Source organism: Mus caroli, unplaced genomic scaffold, assembly GCF_978045245.1.
Source record: "Mus caroli unplaced genomic scaffold, Mus_caroli_1 scaffold_12, whole genome shotgun sequence".
Classification (NCBI taxonomy): Eukaryota; Metazoa; Chordata; class Mammalia; order Rodentia; family Muridae; genus Mus; species Mus caroli.
Genome location: NW_028227267.1, coordinates 95,174,960 through 95,187,712, shown reverse-complemented (window position 1 = coordinate 95,187,712; position 12,753 = coordinate 95,174,960). Strand labels below are relative to the sequence as shown.

General features: G+C 38.3%; 1 non-coding gene across 1 annotated transcript; it reads right to left on the bottom strand.

The window, feature by feature from the left end:
• Positions 1-1,839: 1,839 nt before the first annotated feature.
• Positions 1,840-1,946, bottom strand: LOC115029372 (U6 spliceosomal RNA). Its single transcript, XR_003834925.1, has one exon. It is a non-coding gene; the product is annotated as a U6 spliceosomal RNA (small nuclear RNA).
• Positions 1,947-12,753: the final 10,807 nt, after the last annotated feature.

Here is a 12,753-nt window from a genome sequence, read left to right as displayed (position 1 = left end):
AAGAGAATGATCTCTATCACTCATTACTGTTGTTATTATTACCTATGGGATGAGATGGGAAGTCAAAATGGGGAAATGAGAGGCAGGTGATGGTTTGTGTACAGGAACTGGAAGAATCTGGGTGGCAAATGGTTCTGTCTGTAAAGGATCAGATTTATAGCTTTATTCACCGGCTACCAGAATTGCAAACAAAGAGGTGTATTTTGAGGATGAATGTGATAGACTTAGTAACACAAAAATGCAAGAAAACAAACAACGCATGTTGGATAACCGTGGTGGTTGGCTAGGCTTGATGGTGGCAGGAAGGGATGTTAAATCAGGAATCTAATTTCAGTCCTTTAGGCTGCTCTGGGTCCCAAGCCTACTGAACTTAATGTGAGTTCAACTCCACATGTGTTCTTATGTTGCACTTCATCACTTGACCTGTAGGTGCTTTCACTGAAATCCAAGTACTTTTTTGGGACACTACCATTGCTTTCCCATAACAACTACAGCTTAGAGCAGTGCTTCTCAGACTTCCCAAATGCTGCAGCCCTTTCATACAGTTCTTCATGTTGTGTTTAGAAAATTGTCCATTTCATCCAGATTTTCCAATTTACTTGAGTATAATATTTTTTAGTAGGATCTGATGATTTTTTTAATTTCTGTGGCTTCCATTGTCATGTCTCCCTTTTCATTTCTGATTTTTATTAATTTGGATACTGTCTCTGTGCCCTCTGGGTAGTCTGGCTAAGGATTTATCTATCTTGTTGATTTTCTCAAAGAACTAGCTCATGGTTTGGTTGATTCTTTGTTTAGTTCTTTTTGTTTCCATTTGGTTGATTTCAGCCCCAAATTTGATTATTTTCTGCTCTCTACTCCTCTTGTGTGTATTTGCTTCTTTTTGTTCTGGAGCTTTCAGGTGTGGTGTCAAGCTGCTAGTGTAAGCTCTTTCTAGTTTCTTTTTGGAGGCACTCAGAGCTGTGAGTTTTCCTTTTACCCCTGCTTTCATTGTGTCCCATAAGTTTTGGTATTATATGTCTTCATTTTTATTAAATTCTAAAAAGTCTTTAACTTCTTTCTTTATTTCTTCCTTGACCAAGTTATCATTGAGTAGAGTTTTGTTCAGTTTCCATGTGTATATGTGTTTTCCATTATTTTTGTTGGAAATTAAGGTTTCCATGTTTAGTCCATGGTGATCTGATAGGATGCATGGGGTTATTTTAATCTTCTTGTATCTGTTGAGGCCTGTTTGTGACCAATTATATGGTCAATTTTGGAGAAGGTACCATGAGGTGACAAGAAGAAAGTACATTCTTTTGCTTTAAGATGAAATGTTCTATAAATATCCGATAAATCCATTTGTTTCATAACTTCTGTTAGTTTCACTGTGTCTCTGTTTAGTTCCTGTTTCCATGATCTGTCCATTGCTGAGAGTAGGGTGTCAAAGTCTCCCACTATAATTGTGTGGTGTGCAATGTGTGCTTTGAGTTTTAGTGAAGTTTCTTTTATGACTGTGGTTGCCCTTGCATGAAAGCATAGATATTGAGAATAGAGATTTCATCTTGGTAGATTTTTCCTTTGACTAGTATTAAGTGTTCTTCCTTATCCTTTTTCGATAAGATTTGGTAGAACGTAGATTTTGTTTGATATTAGAATGGCTACTCCAGCTTGTTTCTTGGGATCATCTGCTTAGAAAATTGTATTCCAACCTTTTTCTCTGAGGTAGTGGCTGTCTTTGTTACTGAAGTGTGTTTCCTGTATGTAGCAAAATACTGGGTCCTGTTTACAAATCCAGTCTGTTAGTCTATGTCTTTTTATTGGGGAATTGAGTCCATTAATGTTAAGAGATAATAAGGAAAAAATATGAAAAGATTCACAAATTTGCGAGTCATCCTTGTTGAGGGGCTGTGCTAATCTTCTCTCTATCGTTCCAATTTTAGTGTATGTGCTGCCGAAGCAAGCACTCTTCATTTTGTGTTGACCCCAACCATAAAGTTACTTTTGTTGCTACTTCATAATAGTAGTTTTGCTGCTGTTATGAATCATAACATAAATCTCTGTTTTTTGTTTTGTTTTGTTTTTTTATGGTTATGGGTGGCCCTGTGGAAGGGTTGTTGTTCCAGAACCCACAGGTTGAGAACTGCTGGTTTAGAAAGTAGAGATGATGGCTGTTGAATTATAACACAAATGAGATTAGGAAACCACTATTGTTCAAGTAAGAAAGAGGTCTGGAGAGGGGTCACTTTCTTGGTTTAGTTATCAATGTAGTTTTCAGATGATATATTACAGTGTATGATTTTTGCATACAGCTCTCTTAGCAAGACCTTTAAAGAATGCCATTGTGTAAAATATTGGTCTTTTTATCTTGAGGACTAATGGTAAATTCTCCATTGCTTCTTTTAAGACATCTTACTATGTGTAGTGAATTCTTTTTGAAAAGCAGGTTCTAAAAGGCTCTGACAGCTTCCTCCATAGAAATCTAGGATTGTCAACCATTGACGCAGAGGCCCGAATCTGCTTTGACACTTTAGAATGGCCTTCTGGCAATGTTATGTCTGTCTTTTAGATGTTTGGATAAACTGCTCAGCTCAGAAACTGCATCATGCATTATGCCAAGCCATAAACAAGTGCTGCTGAGGTAAGGGCATTCCTGAGTCCCCTGGACTTGCTTCAGTGTTTGCAACTGTAGATGTGTTACACAAACACACCAGTAACTGTTGATATGCGACACCAGTAACTGTAGATATGTCAAATGAATACATTAATAACATTCCTTTGGAGTTTGATTATGCATTCCAAATAGTTTTATAGCTTTTTTTTTGATTGTGCAAGAGAGATGAAAGCTCACCATTAATTTTAAGCACACACACACACATACACACACATATACACACACTAACAATGTAAAGTATTTATATAAAGATGTACATATGAAAAAGAAATGTTTCACAATTTAAGTTTAGCTAGGTTTTGGGTAATGGCAGTATAAAGATTCACAGCACATTTTATTCCCACAACCTGAGAATTTGTTAGGTTATAGAAAAAATGAGAGTAGAGACAGCAGTTGAGATGAAGGCTGCTATCCCATGGGCCTTGGAGTAGGATTTGCCTGTGTTATCCAGATGGGTTGGACATGAAAAAGCTCTAAAATGTGGATATGGAAGACAGGGTTGTCACCGTGTAAGACAGACCTAGTTGGCTATTGTTAGCTTTGGGAATGTTAAGAGGTTCAAGAGCCAAAGAAAACCAGTTGTCTGTTACCTGGAAAAGAAAAGAAATCAGATACTCCCCCAGAGCTTCTTCAAGGAACACAGACTTGTTGACACCAGAATTTTAACTCTGAGAAAGTCATTTAAGATTCTTATCTACCCAAATATACATATGCAGTGAGATCTCTCTGTCTGTCTGTCTGTCTGTCTGTCTGTCTGTCTGTCTCTCTCTCTCTCTCTCTCTCTCTCTCTCTCTGTGTGTATGTGTGTGCGTGTGTGTGTGTGTGTGAGAGAGAGAGAGAGGCAGAGAAATAGTCTTGCTGTACAGTTTATCCTTGCCTTAAACTCTGATTGTCCTGTATCAACCTTATAAATGCTTATCCACAAGTATGTGCTGTTTTAATAGCGTTTCATTAATTTCTTAGAGCAATTGTAAGAAACCAATAAATAGTATGTTCAAAGACAATTTGTGTATGTCTGAGTGAAAGGAAACTTCAAAATTCTTCCAGACTTTAACTACAAAATTAAAAATTTTCAACAGATTTACAATGTGTTTTGCTTGACTTGTATAAAACTTCATTTAAACAAGTAAGATAAACCATTCTCCCATTTTTCTTAGTCATGAATCTGTTTCTCACTTTTAAGGAAAAGTTCAAGATCTTTTTTATAAAATCTCACTATTTAATATACTATTTTTCCAAAAATAGTTTTAGTAACTGATAATTTTAAATTATTACTTTCAAATATTTTAATTCTGTTTTCAATAAATATACTAATATATTTATTAGTAAAATAAAACTAAGTATACTTTATCATTCACTGTGAGCCTAGCCATTAGTGGCTGAGCCATCTCTTCAGCCCAGCATTTAGTATACCTTAATTCATACTTAGGCATATTGTATTGCTCGTGGACAGTTCCTATTGATAAATATGTACCCAAATATCCTAGAAAATACAGAATGATAATCGCTCTCAATTCCATTCCCTAGCTATTAGAAAATATGACAGAAATAAATCAGAAAATATGACACACTAGGATTGTAGCCAATGAAACATCAGAATAAAATATTCTACGTTGGCCATCCTCACCTGCGTTCTGAAATTCTGTTTTAAAAAACACATTATTGATTCTTTGTGAGTTTCACATAATGTACATACCCAAGTTCCTCTCATCTCCCTGTCTCCTCATATCTGCCCTTTGCCCTTGCAACTCCCTGACCCAAAATAACACACATACATACACAAACAACAACAGAAACAAAGCTTAAAACCCATCTAATCTTGAAAGCTGTAGTATGTCAGTGTGTCCCATAGTATATCCCTCTGTCCACCCATCTTCACTTGCAATAATATTCACGGCAATGATTCCTTCGTCTGGTTGGAGGGCTTTTGTAACACTATCCAAATACTTACAAATTTAACTCTGGTTATCCTGCTACCCTGTGTCCTGGAGATCCTGAAGCTCTGGAAAAGCAGGGCTGGCCCCCTTCACACATCCCAACCATTCACAGATAATATAGCTTTTGGTGTGGGTCAATGCAGAGTCCTGGATCTGGGCCTACGTGGTAGCAGAGCTGGTCAGCTCACAGGCTCTCTTTTATCCACACCACCAGGGAAAGCTCTCCAGCACTGCTCTGGCTAGCTTCTCTAAATTCTACCAGAGGCAGGTGACAAGGTCAGCTTCCCTGCTCTCATGCCCTCAGGGTGGCTCTCCTGCACCAAGCCTCCAGATCCAGCTCTTCTGTGCTGCCCATTCAAAGTGCAGGGCCTACTCACAAGTCCTATTGCCTGGGGGGGGGGGTGCTGGGTCAGCTCTCTGGCTTAGATAGCCTTGGGGCTGGCTTTGCCTTCTTCATCATGGCCAGCTTCACTGTGTTGCCCAATCAAGAGCAGAGTTTGCTTTCCCCAGTGCTGCAGCCAGTGAGGGGCAAGGCCAGCTCATTGTCTCTTATGACTCTGAGGATCAGCTCTTCTGACTGCCTTAGATGGCAAGAGGGTGCAGGATATATCCCCCTACCCAGGCCACTTCTTGGCAGAGAAGTGGCAGGCTCAGTTCCCCCTCACTCTGTCCTTTGGCTGGCTAACATGTGCCCATGTCACCGGGGGCAGTTTTGCTATGCTCTCCAGGTAAAGTGCAGAGCCCACTTTCCTGCATTTTTCAGCTAGTGAGAGCCAAGCCTACCTCTCCAGAGCTCATGACCCTGTGGGCAACTTTCCCATCTGCTGGAGGTGGCAAAGAGGGTGGGGCAGCATCGTCTGTGCCACCCCACAGCAGATAAATGGTGGGTCAGCTCTTTCACACTCATGCACTTGGACTGGCTCACCCATTCTTCACTCACCAGGGCCAGCTCCAAGGTGCTGCCTGGGTGAGGCACAGAGCCTCCAGATGATTGCTGCTGGTGAGAGATGAGGCCAGCTCTCCAGAGCACCGAATACAGTGAGGGGCTGGGCCAGTCATGTGCAACCCCTGGACATCCACATGGTTCTCTCTCTACTGGTAATATGAGCCACGCACATTGACTCCTGCTGCTTCGCAGCCACAGACTCAGACCAGGCCTTCAAGAGTGGCTCAGGCTGGGACCTCATCATGATGGTGGGACTGGCCACCCACATCAGGCTGCTCCTTTCCATCCTTGATTTGATTTATCCTGATTTTTAAGAGTCTTAGGCTTAAGACAGCTTTGGCCACCAAGCCAGGCATCAGGCTAGGATGAATTAAGGACCGTCGTCTTCTCTGCACCACCACTAATAAGGTGTCCCTTTGTAGATTGCTGGGGGTTGGGAGGTGTTCTGAAATTCTAAACTGATGAAACTAGAGAACCTTAAAGCAATTAGCTTTTGCATACCTATCATGTTGCATTGTTATAAGATTGGAAGCTATCCCTTCAAAAAATCAAATTTAGAAAATTTCAAATGGGAAAAAAAGTAAATACAGTAGAGTGAGCTACTAACCATTTGCCCTCCAGTTTACCCAGTTAAAGTTACATGGCAAGTCTGGTTTCATTTTCGATCAATATTTGTCCACTTGCACATATTTTATTTAAACAAATTACATATTCATATGAATTCGTCCATGTAGGTCTTAGTATAAAATACAATATCCAAGGATTCTCCATTTTTTATAAATTCCTTTCCTTGAAAATATTTTTAAAAATTCAATAGGATATTAATATCATCAAATATAACGATATTATTTACACTTCTATTTGTCTTATAAGTGGTATTTTGTAATATATTTATTCTGATTGGGTTCCAAATAAAACGCCAACATTCTGAACAAGTGATGTTTGCTCAAATATATTTTATTCTACAGCTCTCCCATGTTTGTTTTGTCTTGTTATTTGTTTGTTAAAGAAACCAGGTTGTGTATCCTGTTGTGTGCTTCTCTCTGGGGTCTGCAGATCTATCTTTGTGGTGTGCTTTGAGATGCTCCTCTGTCCCATGTCCTTCCTGTATAATAATAATTATGTTTGGAGTTTGAATACAAACAGGTTCAGGCGAGCATCTGCCGTGGTTAGATGGATATGTTCTCTGTCTCACTTACTGATGCTTGCAAATGAGCAGTCCTGAGCACAGAAGATGCAACCAGAGTGTGAAATGCCAGGAGTGGTGGTGCATGCCTTTAATCTCAGCACTCGGGAGGCAGAGGCAGGCAAATTTCTGAGTTCCAGGCCAGCCTGGTCTACAAAGTGAGTTCCAGGACAGCCAGGGCTACACAGAGAAACCCTGTCTCAAAAAAACAAAAACAAAAACAGAAACAGAGTGTGAAGCATGGCTCAGGGAATTCTAAAGTCTTTCAATCATTCCATTCTGAGAAAGCTCTTCTGATACCATTCATGACTAGAATAGAACATACATCCTTTTAGAATAATAAAATGATACTTTAAGGGAGAAGTTTTTTTTTTTTGTTTTTTTTTTTTTTTGCTTAACTAGGAGGTGAAAAGGGATAATTTAAACAATTTCTTAATTTCAATAATAAAAGAAAAATCTAAATATAGAATTGTTCTGAGTTAAGATTTTTCTCTCTGCCCAACCTGAATTGCAGGGGCTGGAGGCCACACCTGAGGTAATAAACACCGAGCACAGAAGTCTGCACATGGCAACAGAAAACTCTTATTTATTTGGTACTTACTATGTGTCAGCACAACTCAAGGTTTAGTTTTTGGTATCATCTGATTAAAATCTCACACAGCCTTATTTTACACCAAAAGAGGCAAAGAGAGGACTTTTGATGAGCAAATGCAGCCTGAGAATGCAAGGTCAGGGAGACAGATTTCTGAGCCCTCCTTTTAACCTCTCAGCGGAACGGTCCCCAGTAACACACATTTGGAAGAAGGTGTACATGGATGGCTAATTAAGAGCTTTGCTGTCTTTATTTTGTTTTATGGATGTTGCTATTAGCTTTATGTCTGAGTTTCATTGCCTTTCATTAAACTATAGTGTAAAGCCAATCCATTCAGGCACAGGCATTACATTTGTCTTTTATTCCTCCTCAAGGTCCAGGAACGGGAACTCACAATTGCATCTACAAGTAAGGAAAAGAAACAGATCTGTCTGCACAGCAGTCACACAAAGTCGCTTTTTCTGTGGTAGACACTAATATAGAATTTTGTGTTTAGATGCTTGTGTACTTTCAGCTCTGTGTAAATTTTAGTGACTCAAATAGCGAGAAAATGCATTCTGTTGTTTATTCTTAATCGTCTAATTGTCTTATTGTGCAATTAAACAAAAGGTTTAACATCTTCACAACTACAATGTACACTTCTAGAAGTAGAACCCCTTCATAATTACTGCTTTCAAGTTATAATATATACCTATTCAAAAAATTATATACCTATTCAAAAAATTATTTTTTAGATAAAAAGGCTAAGTAAAGATGGACGAAAGTACTGGAATGAAGACTGGAAGTAAATTCCTCTTGTTGTAAGATGCAAATTAGTGGAACCAACATACATACAAATCTCAGTGTTCCTTGAGAGGGGCTATTGTGAAGTAGAGAAGGGTACAGCTTTGGAGTTCTATTATATATGAGCTGACACTATGCTACAAATGTGGTGGTATGAGTTACCTCTTTTACAGTCCTGGAAATGTTTTTTGTTTGTTTGTTTTGTTTTGTTTTGTTTTTTTCAAGACAGGGTTTCTCTGTGCAGTTCTGGCTGTCCTGAAACTCACTCTGTAGACCAGGCTGGCCTCAAACTCAGAAATCTGCTTGCCCCTGACTCCCAAGTGCTGGCTGCCTGGCCCAGTCCTGGAAATGGATTTTATTAGTATAAATTAATAATATTTGAGTAAAGCATTTGATTTATAGACACTTAACAAATCACTAATTTTATTGTAACTGGAAATATTCTGCCTTAATATTTTAGTTTGAAGGTTCTCTCTGAATTTGCCCCCTCTTCATAATGTCTAAACTTCAAAGTTAATGTTTATATGCAAATGTATAGAAGGATGCAATGAGCTATTGAGTAGCCATTCTCAATGAGCATGGTACAAGAAAAAGTAGTATAGAATTTATGTTCTTTTCTTCCTTCCTTCCTTCCTTCTTCCTTCCTTCCTTCCTTCCTTCTTTCCTTCCTTCCTTCCTTCCTTCCTTCCTTCCTTCCTTCCTTCCTTCCTTCCTTCCTTCCTTCCTTCCTTCCTTCCTGTCTTCCCTCCTTTCTTCCTTCTGTCTGCCTTCCTTTCTTTGTTTCTTTCTTTCATTCTTTATTTTTAATTTGACACATAATTGGCTTAGATTTATAATTTTCCCGCCTCTGTCTCCTGAGTGCTGGTATACCTTGTGCCGCCACTGGTGACCATTTACAAAAACTCACAGATTCTTTGTTTCCGCTTCTTCCAGAGGTCATCGAGAAAAGGAGGTTGGCTCCAAGTGGGGCAAAAGTGTTTGATTCCTGGGAATCACATGATGAAAGACTAGAACTGACTCCTGCCTCTGGCCTTCACACTCACTGTGACACGGACATTTTTGCACAAATACCAACATATGAACAGAATAAATAAGTATAATTTAAAAAGAACACTACTGAGATCTAATATCTGGATTTTAATTCTATGATAGTGTGGATATAAATGATGAGGCTGAAAGGCACTTAGGAGCCACAAGGTCCCTCAAGGCCCTAGGCTCCTGCTTCCACTAGGATAAGACTCAGTCCATCAGGTGATGCCATTAATATGTTAGAAATTGCTCAGCTCCTCAAGATGAGTCTTGTGAGAAGAGAAAAATACTTTGAGATGAAAGCAATCACAGTATCTTCAGCCCCAAGTGTGAGGCAGCACTCAGTAGTTCCGCCCAAACTCACTTCACAAGCCTCCATGGCACACCTGCATCTGATGGCAAGGGAGACTGGATTGTCCTTTCAAGGTCTTTAAAGAGCTGTGTTGTTATTTTGATGGGATTGCACTGAATTTGTAAGTTGCTTCAGGTAAGAAGGTCATTTTTACTATGTTAATCCTGATCCATGAGCATGCCAGATCTGCTGATTTCTTCTTCTTCTTCTTCTTCTTCTTCTTCTTCTTCTTCTTCTTCTTCTTCTTCTTCTTCTTCTTCTTCTTCTTCTTCTTCTTCTTCTTCTTGCTTCTTGAAAGACTTGGAGATTTTTGTGTACAAGTCTTTTATTTGCTTGGCTAGAGTTACCCCAAGATACTTTTATATTATTTGTAGCTATTGTGAAGGGTGTTGTTTCCCTGATTTCTTTCTCATTCTGTTTGTCACTTGTGTATAAGAAGGCTAATGATTTGTGTGTGTGTGTGTGTGTGTGTGAGTTAATTTTTATCCAGCCACTGTGCTGAATTGTTTAAAGCTATAGCAATTTCCTGATATAATTTTTAGGGTCAATTATGTATTCTATCATATCTTATGCAAATAATGATACTTTATCCTCTTCCTTTTTAAGTTGTATCCTCGTGATTACTTTTCACCATCTTGCTGCTTTAGCTAAAATTTCAAGTACTATATTGAATAGGTAGGGGAGAGTAGACAACTTTGTCTTGTTCCTGACTTTAGTGAATTTGCTTTGGGTTTTTCTCCATTTAATCTGATGTTGGCTATAGATTTGTTATAAATTGCTTTTATTCTGCTACAGTATGTCCCTCATATCCCTAATCTCTCCAGCACTTTAATCTTGAAGTGGTAATGGATTTTGTCAAAGGCTTGTTCTGAATCTCATGAAATGATCATGTGGTTTTATTTTCCTTCCAGTTTGCTTATATGGTGGATGATCTTTGGTGATTTTCATCTCTGATTTCATCTCTTTACTGATTTGCATCTCTGGGATGAAGCCCACTTGATCATGGTGAATGATCTTTTTGATGTATTCTTGGATTCAGTTTGCAAGTATTTCATTGAGTATTTTTGCATCTATGGTCATAAAGGAAATTGGTTTGTAATTCCCTTTCTTGTTGGGTCTTTATGTGGTTCGGGAACCAGAGCAACTGTGGCCTTATGAAATGAATTGGGCAGAGTTCCTGTTTTTTTTTTCTATTTTGTAGAATAATTTGAAGAGTATTTGCATTAATTCTTTGAGTCTGGTAGAATTCTGCACTAAAACCACCTGTCCCTGTTTTTTTTTTTTTTTTCTTTTGGGGGTGGGGAACTTAATGACTGCTTCTGTTTCACTACAGGTTATAGGACTGTTTGAAAATGTGCTGCTAGCTGGGCATGGTGGCCCACGCCTTTAATCCAAGCACTTGGGAGGCAGAGGCAGGAGGATTTCTGAGTTTGAGGGCAGCCTGGTCTACAGAGTGAGTTCCAGGACATCCAGGGCTACACAGAGAAACCCTGTCTCGAAAAACCAAAAAAAAAAAAAAAAAAAAAAAAAAAAGAAAAGAAAAGAAAAGAAAAGAAAAGAAAAGAAAAGAAAAGAAATGTGCTGTTGTATACAAGAGTGTCTGTCCTTTTGTGCATGGGGGCATCTAATGTCACAAAGAAGGGTGTTGGTTAAAATATATATCTTCTCTCTCTCTCTCTCTCTCTCCCTCTCTCTCTCTCTCTCTCTCATACACACACACACACCCAGAGAGAGAGAGAGAGAGAGAGAGAGAGAGAGGCTGATCTGCTTTAACTTTAAACTCCAGAGTGACTCATCTTGTATGCAGGGCACAAACAGCTCACACAGGGCTATTTTGCAGAGTGTAAGAACCTACAGAAGTAGCTTTCCAGTCAGTTTGCCATCAAAGAGGAAACAATTGCATAAAGCAAATCAAGCCAGTCTCAGAAAGATAAATATCAGGTTTTCTCTCATGTGTGGTTCTTAGATTTTATAGAGCTAAACAATATTATGTAGTGGGGCACAAAAGTAGAAATGAAACTATTTAGGGGGCAAGGCAATGAAAGGGAGGGCGAGGATAACAACTGGGTAGGGCAGGTGTGTAAGGGGGAGAATATATTCACAGTAAAATATGTATTTGTATGAAACTTAAATAAAAACAACATAAAAACAAAATATTAAACCATTTCTAAAAAGAGAGAAACATTTTTATAAAAATGTATGTGGTGTAAGGAAGATTATTATAATGTTGGAGGTAAGTCAAGATGCAGAGAAGTCGGTCAAACATCGTGCAGTTGGCTAGTGTTAGGAAACTAGTTTGAGAATTCAATGTAGGTATTCTAAATCCTGAATTATCTACCACAGAGTGTCCTGTTTTAAAGGCTGGGAGAAATCAACATAGATTTATTTATGGTGGTTGGCATTGTGCTCACCTGCATTTGACAATCCTGAAAAGTGAGTCACCTTCATGAGAAAAAAATGAAGTTCAACAGGATTTATTTTCTCTCTACATTACACCACTGACAGTAGTAGGGAAAAAAAGTAATTGTTTGAAACTCAACTACAAAGGTTATCTTGGCATTGTGGTTTGTTTTATTTATGGATTGTTTTAATTAAGTAGTAAAAATCTATTTGGTCTCTTGTTCCAAGATGCTTTATTCTGCCATAAATTATAACTTTGTCTGTAATATTTTCTCAATTGTACAGAAACTATGAAAAAATTTTGTTGCAATCAGAAGATGACATCCATGAAAGCAATAAAATAGAAAAGGGTTCTGCAGCAAACATCAGGGATTTTCAGGAACTTTAAAATCCTGTTGTAGCAAACAGAGAAAGGATTTAGAATGTGGGAGACAGAAACTAATAAAAGTGTAAATTATTTAAAGATGTTTAATTTTATTTAATCAACCACATATATTTAAACATACACATATATACAAAAGTACCTGTATATTCTCTGTAGTTAAAAATTGTATGCATATCTTTTAAGAGACCAATAAGGGTCATGACAAGCTTTGAATATTGACTAAATATTACATAGTGTAGAGAAATAGGAGTGACAGTTCAGGTAGAAGGATTAGCATGAAGTAAGACAGGAAGGTCATTGTGCAGTAAACTGGTATGACCCCAAGTGACATCTATTTTGGAGCATGAAGGAGAAAATTTAGAAGACAGGACATGGTGAAGGGCATGGAGTTTTGGAATCAGGTTCCTCTGTCTCTCACCTCTATATTTAATTGTCTCAGCTGTGTACTTATGTCTCCAAATAAGTTCCAAAAAATTTGGATTCTATAACA